General features: G+C 37.0%; 1 long non-coding RNA gene across 1 annotated transcript; it reads left to right on the top strand.

The window, feature by feature from the left end:
• Window positions 1-1,844: 1,844 nt before the first annotated feature.
• On the top strand, window positions 1,845-8,069 carry LOC115928258. The gene is made up of 3 exons (XR_004065983.1): window positions 1,845-2,464; window positions 5,130-5,356; window positions 6,963-8,069. It is a non-coding gene; the product is annotated as an uncharacterized LOC115928258 (long non-coding RNA).
• Window positions 8,070-10,794: the final 2,725 nt, after the last annotated feature.

Genomic DNA, 10,794 nt, shown 5'->3' with positions numbered 1-10,794 from the left:
ACGCGTACGCGCATTTTTGCGCGCATTTATTGACCTCAAATTGACCCGACGGATATTGATCTTATTCATGATAAATATGAATGAAAAATAACTTTCCGTTATGAAGATATGATCATTAGTTGATTTTCACAAAATGGCGCCTGGATGACGTCACGATGACTTTGAGTCCTTGAAAAATCACGCAGTTCTAAGTTAGACTAAGATCTATCATCATTGAAAGTTTCATGACAATGGTTTTATTCAGTCTTGAGATATCCTGCGAACAAAATCGAGGAAGAATAATAGGAAGAAGAATAATAATAAAAATCTTGACGAAATCAATAGGTGATACGTAGACTTCGTTACGTATCACCTAAAAAAAAAATAAAAAAGAAAATCTTGACGAAATCAATAGGTGATACGTAGACTTCGTTACGTATCACCTAATGATACGTATCACTTTATGATTCCTTCAAAATTTGCAATTTCAACTTTCGTTTGAAAATGTCGATATGATCCCAACAACTGATCGAAAAACAAAGTACACCGTTTTTATAGCCCATGGTCTCAGCTATAACATACCCCAATTTGGGAGAAAACAGAGCAGACATGAGATAGATAGTGCTCATAGATGAATGCCATGTAGATTCATGATGTGAACGAAATTCACCTTCCATAGACATAACACGCAAATGACGAAAATTCTGACATGTGGCCTTTAATTGAATTTTGCACTATGATGACCTCATTAAAATGAAACTTAGTGAAAAGGGATCTTGTAGAGAATTGCCTTATCTACAACATATCGACATTTCAAAGAGAATTGATGAATATTGAGAGAAATACACTACATTTTCCATAAATACAATGACGTCATAATATGCAATTTTGTATTTTTGACTTCCAAGGCCATTATGATGACGTTAAGATGTACTTAATGGCCAAATGAGATATGAAATCATACCTTCGACTCATACTCTATCTAAATATGAAAAAAAATTGGCAGTCCTTATTCATCCCAATGGACTTTTTATAGGCATGTTTTTGCCCATATATGCAATGTATTACAAAAATCGCGCGTACGGACGGTTATCTTGAACGGACGCTCATTCCGTTTTTAATAGTGATAAAGAGCTAAACATGGTATCAAATTTTCCGAAAAAATATGAGGAATATTCTGTCAAAAGTTTTTGCTGGGGGATTATTTTTCGTTCGGCCGTGACGAACGAAAACGTGCAAAAATGCGTGTTTTGCGTGATTTTTTATGAAATGCTTATAATGGCCTGAAACGTATGCAAAAAAAATTTAAGACGATTTTGAGCAATTTAAAATTTTACGCGCGCATTAACGCGCGCGCCTACGCGTACGCGCATTTTTGCGCGCATTTATTGACCTCAAATTGACCCGACGGATATTGATCTTATTCATGATAAATATGAATGAAAAATAACTTTCCGTTATGAAGATATGATCATTAGTTGATTTTCACAAAATGGCGCCTGGATGACGTCACGATGACTTTGAGTCCTTGAAAAATCACGCAGTTCTAAGTTAGACTAAGATCTATCATCATTGAAAGTTTCATGACAATGGTTTTATTCAGTCTTGAGATATCCTGCGAACAAAATCGAGGAAGAATAATAGGAAGAAGAATAATAATAAAAATCTTGACGAAATCAATAGGTGATACGTCACCTGATACCAATAATCGAGCCAGTAAGGTATCGAAGCAGGTGACCCAAAGTCGCTCAGTATATATCAGAGCAGAATATATATTCTGTAACCCAGGTGACATAGTTGCAATAGTAATGAACTGGAACTATATTGTCTCCTGGATTATACTGATGACCCAGTAAGATACTGTAAAACTAGTCGTCCAGCGCGCGCGCGCTACTCAGCTACTGTAGATCACCGCCTCTGGATTATATTCTGTAACAGTAACTTACTGTGGAAGGCTTGTGCGGAATACGCGTGCGTACCATTAGGCAGCCTATGCCATATCCTGCATGCTCGACCGGCTGTAGCGGCGGATCCAAGAGTTTTTTTTTTAAGGAGGGGCATGAAGTGTTATATCGGCATGGGTCCCGGGGCCAAAGGGCCCCGGAAAAAAAATTGAACTATAAGATGCTTTATGGTACATTCTGAGGCATTTCTGAATGCGTAAACTGAACATTTATTTGAAAATTCTGGGCTTTTCCCTGTTTTTTCGGAAGGAAAAGGGGGCATGTACCCCAACGCTCCCCATGGGTCCGCCCTGGCAAGGCTAGCTAGCTCGACGCGATCCGGCAGGGCTAGCTCTCTGCAGTACGCCCAGGACTGGCGTCGACCGCCGGCGCCGCCGCTAGACCCGCCAGAGCGCCTAGCTAGATACCGTACCTGCAGCTAGCATCAGCTACAGTTTCAGCTGGTCGGCGCAGCTTTTTAGCCTTGCCTATGCTGCTGGTGGTTCCTTGTCTTCACTCCAAAAATATCTACAATGTATACCGTAAGTTTTAAATATGTCTATAGATATTCATCTTAGAGGAATAATCGATAAGGACTAGATCTAGAAGTCTAGGCCTAGTCTGATATTGTTTGAAAAACATTTGCCTTTGTATTTCATGAATAGTCCCAAATATAAACTTTTCTGTGTGTGATTCCATCGTTATTTGTGTGTGTGTGTGTTGGCAATTTTTCTACGAAAAAGTGTTGTACAATCAAAATTCATCCAACTTGAGCATACCAAATTCCACTTCACACTCCTATAATTTCAATGCATAAGGTCTAGCCATTAATTAACCGGTATCAACCTCATGAAAATCATTGGATTTTACTAAGTTAAACTAACAAATTACTTTTCCACACACTGGCATGCATGTAGATCTAACAGGTCTACAAAACGAATACCGGTAGCCTGCCCTAGATCTAGATCTAGATCTAGGCCTACTAAATTATAAATAGGAGAAATTGTAAATTATTGTTCAATTGAATATTGAATATGAATCATTATGCTTCAAAATCATACTGCAGTTTAAATAACCTAAAAAAATCAGTTCTCTTATTTAATTTCATGATTCACACTCACAGCTCAAAATCGCGTTGAAAAACTGAAGAAACTGCCCCTTGATTTTATTCCATTGCACTTTGTTTCACTAGCGTTTGCGCATCGATAGACTTTATGATAGACTCTGTCTAGATCAACAGAAAATTCAAAGAAATTTTGGGCAAATCTTGATGAAACTGCGGCTATTTGTGCTGCTCACTCTCCTCATTTGGCATGTTTGGCGCTATAGCCAATGTACTATGTAGGTATTTAATTTAAAATAATTATTATAAAGTCAAAATGACTAGTATATTGTCTACACATTCTTGGCATGCTTGTGAAATATTCCACCACTCATTCAAGGACTCTGCACAGTAAAGCCTAACGGTTCATTGTGCGCAATGCTTGCACATGTTATGTCTGTAGATTATATAGGCCTACACGAAGAAAAAAAAATGGTTTATTCACAAAATCAGTAGAGGTGCTAGTACGAGAATAAGCATTGTCCGCATAAACGACAATACCCTCATAAATGCAGACCATTCGCATCCAGAAAAATAAGGATCATCCGCATTTTCGTGAAGGATCCGGATTCCCGATCCGCGCGTTGGTGATGCGAAAAAAACGGATTCCGCGATGATGCTCCATAATGCATTTTACACTTACGCAGAGACTTTCACGTTATGAACAATAAATCCTAGGGAAGACGGACACCCATAGAAAGTATAGACGGTGAACTGGAGGTATTTTATTACGCGGAATCCGTTTTTCGCATTAATTGCCAGCACGCGGATCAGGAACCCTGTACCTGCAGAACACCGAAGAAGAAAAAACGTCCGTGAAAATTGCAGACAATCCTTATTTTTTTAGGTCGAGACTTGTCCGTGTTTACCAGGATATTTTTGTTTATGCGGACAATCTTCATTCTCAGACCAGTGCCCCTACTGAAAATGGCAATATTCCTCACATCAATTCCACTCTTAGAGAAATAACTTGGCACAAAGTACCCTGCAGGAAGTCAAGCTAGGGCCATGCAAGGACAAGTAAAAGGGCCACATCCAATCCATTGTAATTTGCAATTATAATTTTTTTTCTTTTTCATAAAGATAGAGAATAATAGGAATAACTCATTGTTAAAAATACACATCACATATGATTTGAACAAAAATACTATGCAAACATTATCTATTTTTCTATTTGGGACTATTAAATGGCAAAATGGAATGATGATGCATTTTGGAGCAGGCAGCATGTTCTTGGCCATCAACACATAATTACCAGGATTTTTCACTGAATATTTTTAGATGGAATATATTAATTGTTCTTTATGTTATAATTTAATTATATTTTAATCAATCAGATTTCATATTTTTCATTGAAATGAGTTATCAATGTAATTTTTTTGGGGTAAAATTGTTTCTTAGGATCATACCCTGGCCAAACTTTATTTTTGAAGAAAAAAAAATGTTATTGTTTTGGTAATTACTGTTGTAATCTAACAATACGAACAAGCAAAGGGCGTATACAGTAGTACACAATAAGCACTGACTTGAACAATTCAGGGAAAGCTATTTATAGTGGGAGGGGGGGGGGGTAATGATCCTATGCACCTAATTCTGCATTGGTGTAGTACGTAGTTCCCATCATTTGCGATTTCCCCAGTGGTGTTATAAATTTGCTTGCATCTTCACATTGGAGTGAATGTTGTTATAGGGTTCTATAGACTATTACCCCCCCCCCCCCGGACAATCACCCCTGACAATTACCGCAAAAGGACATTTTACCCCCCCCCCCCACCCCCTCTGAAAACTTAGCCCCCCCCCCCCCCCAACCCTCAATTGAAGCTGTTATTCAACCCTTACACTGACAGCAGTGATCAAGGTTGACCTCTCAGTCATGAATATAAGCCATAAGGGGGAGGGGGGGGGGGTTATACTTTGCACCATACAAGTAGGGTGATCCTATACACCCAATTTTGCATCCAGTGGTTCCTATCATTTGTGATTTTTCCAAACATTATTTAAGTCAATTTTATAAATTCGCTTGCACCTTCAAATTGGAGTGATCGAATGCCGTTTTAGCAATATTTTAATTTTATTTTCATATTGCATCTTTTTAATACAAACAGAAAACCTAACATGCTTGAAGATGTAGGAGATCCTCGCTATCCATCCACCTTCGCAGCTTCTTTTGCCTCACAATTACCTCTGTCACAAGTCCTATTAAACACCGTGCCTGATTCTGGTGCAGATGACAGCACTGGGGACACTTCGCCTCAATTGAAGCTGTTATACAACCCTTAGACACAACCACTTGCCTGCTAATTACCTGCTATGAAAGAAATTACATATTGTGGTAGGTACATTAAAGCAGCAATGGGAATGTGGGGCTGTCTCACTGACAGCAGTGATCATGGTTGACGTACTCTCAGTCGTATAATCATCATGGGCGGGGGTCATACGTTGATGCTATACAAGTAGCATGAACCTATACACCTAATTCTACATCCAGTGTTCCCATCATTTGTGATTTTACCAGAGATTAAGTCAATTTTATAAATTTCCTTGCATCTTCACATTTGAGTGAATTTTGTTTTAGCATGGGACATGGGAGGGGGAGGGGGTCATACTTTGATGCCATACGAGTAGCATGATCCTATACACCCAATTCTACATTTAGTGTTCTCATCATTTGTGATTTTCCCAGAGATTAAGTCAATTTTATAAATTTCCTTGCATCTTCACATTTGAGTGAATTTTGTTTTAGCATGGGGCATGGGGGGGGGGGGGGGGGTCATACTTTGATGTCATACAAGTAACATGATTCTGTACACCCAATTCTGTTTTAAGTTTCGTTTATAGATTTGATTGCATTTGACATTCTTGAACATGTACGATATCCTCGCTATCCTTCCACCTTCACAGCTTCTTTGGCCTCACAATTAATTCTGTCACATACAAGTCCTAACACCATGCCTGCTTTTGGTGCAGGGAGCCTAAAGGGCATTTCCAATTTCCTTTGGTTGTTGCCACTTTTTTTTAATGAATGCGTTTTAAGCCTTGTAATTGCGATATCTTAGTAATCATCATTTGAGGTATGAACTTCAAACCTGCTAATAGTATGTATCACTTTAGGAAGACAATCTGATTACATTTTGGGGTAAGTAGGTCAAAGGTCACATAAGGATTTCTCTTTATGCCAATAGAAAAAACTCTCACATTGTTTAATACAGATAACGTTATAGAATTTACACAATGGAGGGATTTTATTTTTTATTTTTTAATCTCTGAAACCCAAAACTGTACAAAATCCAGGAATGAAAATTTAATCTAATGATACTTTGATCTCAAGATATATGTTTTGGCGGACCCACCTCCCACTAGCATAGAGTGTTGAAAGAGTCACACACTTTTTACAGCAAACGTTATTGTTGAGGCATAACATAAACTGTTTTGCGAGAACGTGCAGTTTTCTTCATGTTGGACTGTTTTCAAGATATGTAATTTTCGATCTTTACCAATTAGTATTGCATCTGTTGGATCATTTAGAAGAAACACCTACTTATGATATTCATATTAATGTTTAAATGTGCCACATTAATCTGTACAAAGTAAAAAGGGTATTTATTCAAGATTAAAATGATAGTGTTTAAGCCTATATTATACACTATTTATTTAAAAAAAAATCAGTAATGTGAAGATAAGTTGAGGCTAGCAGTCTGCAATACTTTGAAACAGATAAAGTCCTGCAAAGGAAACAAAATAGAGCCTCAAGCACGTTAGGAAATGTGTGTCGAAGTGTTGAAATGAAAAATTATCTTACAGTAGTCTGATTGGTGTCCCTTTTTTTATCTCCTTTGCAGCTTTGCTCAAGCTCAGCATCCGTTATTACATTATTCCTTCACTTGTTATCAAAATTTAATGAATTTTTTCTTTTCTCTTTTGTTTCTTTTATTTGATAGAGCTACTAGCAAAGGAACAACTTCAACACTGCATCAAATGGCTCGACCAAAGTTATCAGTGGAGCAATATTCACCTGGTTTCCCCAAAACAAAACAGCACATCCCAAAGAATGGTGAACTCCAGTTGAAAAGACATGCGATTCTGAAATAACCATGGTCATTTCAGACATCTTGCGGGAGAATTAAAAGGGGCAAGAACAGTCAGTGATTTAGATACATTTTACCATCAGGAGCATTCACTGCATTGCACAGTATGTAACTGAATAGTTGGAGAGAAACTGGACTCTGTGTAACTATACTAGACATGACAAGTACAGAAGTACTAGCTAGTAATGGACAAGGAATTTTACTCACGTGAGCAGTTCAAAACCGAATCCAAGTAAGTTTTCCTCAAGTGTATCCAACCAGTCCTTCAAATGCTGCACCTAGACCACAAGGCCATCCAAAACTGCACCACTCCGACAATTCTGGGAGTTATATTACAGTCAGATCTCAAATGGAATTTCAAGTGCCGGCAAGCGACTATACATTTACGACATCTCAGAGTATCATGTGAAGATCTAGCAGACATCTTCTCGACATATCCGATCTTCGCTAGAATACGCTTCTCCAGTTTGGTCCACATCAATTTCCCGAACAGTTATCTTGCAGTCTGAAGAAAGTGCAGAAACGTGTCTGCTGTATTATCCTTGGATAAGAACAGTTGTATGAAACCACTCGTTTCTCTCCAGAGTCTAACTTCTTGCCGTCTTGCCCTTCTTGAATCCTTTTCTCTCAAACTGTTTAAGTCATCACGAGATCGAATTATGTTCTACCGCCAACTCGTCGCCAAACCTCTTGCCATGAACTCTCAAACTCTCTACACATAACTATACCCTATTGTAGAACTGAGAGACACCACACTTCAATTATTCCCTTTATCGTACGACTCTTTAACAACTAACTGTGATTTTAATTATCTTTGTCATGTTTGTATTTATTTATTTTTGCTTACCATATTATTGTTTTTCATTCTTCTCTTTTCCATTCTTCATTCTTTTATCCTCCCCTCTCATGTACTTTTTCTCCTTCTCTCTAAATCAGCAATTAAAGTACTTACATGCATTATGATTATTATTACAATTTTGATTAATTACAAAAGAGTCATCTCAGAATGAAGTATCTTTTTAAAGATAAAGACCAGTATTGGACACGCCCCAATTTCAAAAAATGAAATGGAAACTCTCATTACCAATCATGTGAAAGAATATGTTTTGACTAATACATGTACATGATGATAAAAAATTTGCCGGGAAACCGCCTACTAATTCATATATTTGGTAAATTTGTTTCTCTCGTGGTCGTGTGAGAGATATAGGGTAGTCCCATATACATCTTTCTTTGTATAGTGCTTGTAACTTTACGAAGAATGGGCCAAAATTCTTATCATTTTGATGATTCCAGAACTTTGCAGATGCTAGATGCTAGATGATCAACCTTTTCTGATCGATTCCACAACGTTTCTTTCACAATGCAATCGCATGACCATTACTGGTCTCTACCTTTAATCAATCTTTTTATTCATTATGTTTAGCTTGTAATTAGGTTTTTCACACCAATTAACCAATGTATCGGTTATTACAGAATTTTAAAATCACAATTATAGGCATGTATTTTCTGAGAGGGTGGTGTTGACTTTTTGTGACTGCTTTTATTTGTGTTTGCGATGGGATTTCATTTCTTTCATTACCCATTGTCGGTTTAATTCAAAACTGTATGAGTTTTAGAGCTCAATAAGTATTAAGTCTTATTTAGGTATCAACAAAAGCTTATACTCTGAACATAATTGTTTAAATATAAGGTTATACTATTTACAATTGCTATACAATTTCTATTTGGAGCATTTTTGGGGTACTAAAGTTCTTGCTAGATGTTAATCCAATGAAAAGTCATGCGTAAACAATTTTCAATATTATTATTCTACTCAAAGAAAAGAACGGGGTGATTTTTTTCCTATTTGTATACCTTTTTTCCTGTGTTTGGTACTAAATTTGTCATTATAGGAAATATATATTTTTGAAGTCATTGCCAATTTTCATGAGTTCGGCTCATGGTCAATTTTAGTTGAATTTTTATTTTGGCATGTATTCTTTGGTAGCAAAAATACACCCATCACATTAGGTAATTAAGCTAAGAGTAATTGCTGGTAAATTTTCGAATTCTCTGGTGTACAAGTTTTATATAATCTCTCTATCTTTTATGAGGGAAAAGGTTAAACAAGTACCTACAGTCTTCTCAGAAAATAATGCATGTACAGTGTAAGTTTAACTTAAATAATTGATATTCCTGTTATAGGCAGTTTAAGACTTTTCAACTGATATCTTGTCATGATCTTGGTTTTTGATAATTAATCGGAAGTGTTAATAGTTTAGCATGGGTTGAGTTACTGAGAGGGCACTGATGTCATGGGGGGGGGGGCTGCTGCTCTTATTAATTGAATTAATTGTTTAGACAGATAACTGGAATCTCAAGTTGGAGCATATGTGGGAGGGGTCATGTTGCATTCCTTTACTTTTCTTTTCACTCCTTGATGGAATGTCACATATCATTTGAGATACCCCCCCCCCCTATAGGTATTCCTCTCAAGCAAATCAATCGATAGAGGAATGTGTTATTGGGTTAGTTCAGCAATTACATAATGATGCCTTTTGTCTCAATTTTTCAGACTTGTTGGATTGGATAGGAAAGGATCTTAACCCTAATAAGGCCGGGGGGCATTATGGCCCCCCCCCCCCCCCTCCACGATTTTTCCAATTGCTCGTGAACGCATATGGATGGCGCCCCGCCGCTCGCTGACTTTTTTCTTTCAAGTCTTGCGCAACTTTTAAAAGATTTTTTTGAAAATCGGACCTACGGTTACAAGGTCACGTGACCTTTTGTCTTTGCATGTCAGCCCGAAAATCGCTCATTTTCGTGATTTGTGTACAAAACATATGGAAAAGTCATTTTTCCTAAAAACAGATCAGACATGGGTTATTGGGTCTTGTTTAAAGTTAAGGTGGTTGTTTTGGGAGTCAAAATAGTTGAATTGTAGTAAGAAATGAAATAGAACAACAAAAACAATGAAATACATCAGTTAAAAAACAATGAAATACATAAGAAATTATCAAAACAAGGGATAACATAAGGAATAAGCTGGCTCTTCCGAATTTTTTTGTCGTATTATTATTCAGAATGGTCTTCTAAATATATGCAGTGAAAAAAAAATGCCTTTATATGAATAATATATGATTTATGGGTAAAAATGTGATTTGTATGACTTTATTTGCATAAATTACCATAAATATGCAAATGAGTGCATTTTTCAAAAAAAAATTGAAATTATTATATTATTCTATATACTTCACTTGACAGGCGTGCAAATTTTCGCGGCGATCGGCCGCTTCGCGGCCGAGATCTTAAGGGGGGCCATAATGCCCCCCCCCGGCCGTACTGGACCTCAAATAGCCCGGCCTTATTAGGGTTAAAGTAGTATAGTTATTTTGGCTCTATGTTCTCTAGTTTCGCTCTGATGACTGCGAGGTTATGTCTTTTGTATGTCTTTTTTGAGAGGCATGTGCTTTAGTCTTTTCTCTCTTTGATAGTATCAACTTGTATTGACATCTTTATATTAATTGCAATCATGTGATGTGTAATAGCGAGTAAAATTGTAGGTCCTATTATAATTCGTTTTTTTCTTTGGTGATGGATCCTTTCTCTGAATGCAATTTGTACTTTTTTTGCCTGTATAAACATCTATGTGTTTTTACATTTGTTGTTGTTCAGCTACCCTAAATACCCGACGTTATATTAT

This window comes from Strongylocentrotus purpuratus, unplaced genomic scaffold, assembly GCF_000002235.5.
Source record: "Strongylocentrotus purpuratus isolate Spur 01 unplaced genomic scaffold, Spur_5.0 spur5_scaffold_21, whole genome shotgun sequence".
Taxonomy (NCBI): domain Eukaryota; kingdom Metazoa; phylum Echinodermata; class Echinoidea; order Camarodonta; family Strongylocentrotidae; genus Strongylocentrotus; species Strongylocentrotus purpuratus.
Note: the sequence above shows the minus strand (reverse complement) of the source record. Positions and strands in the feature narration are given on the sequence as shown.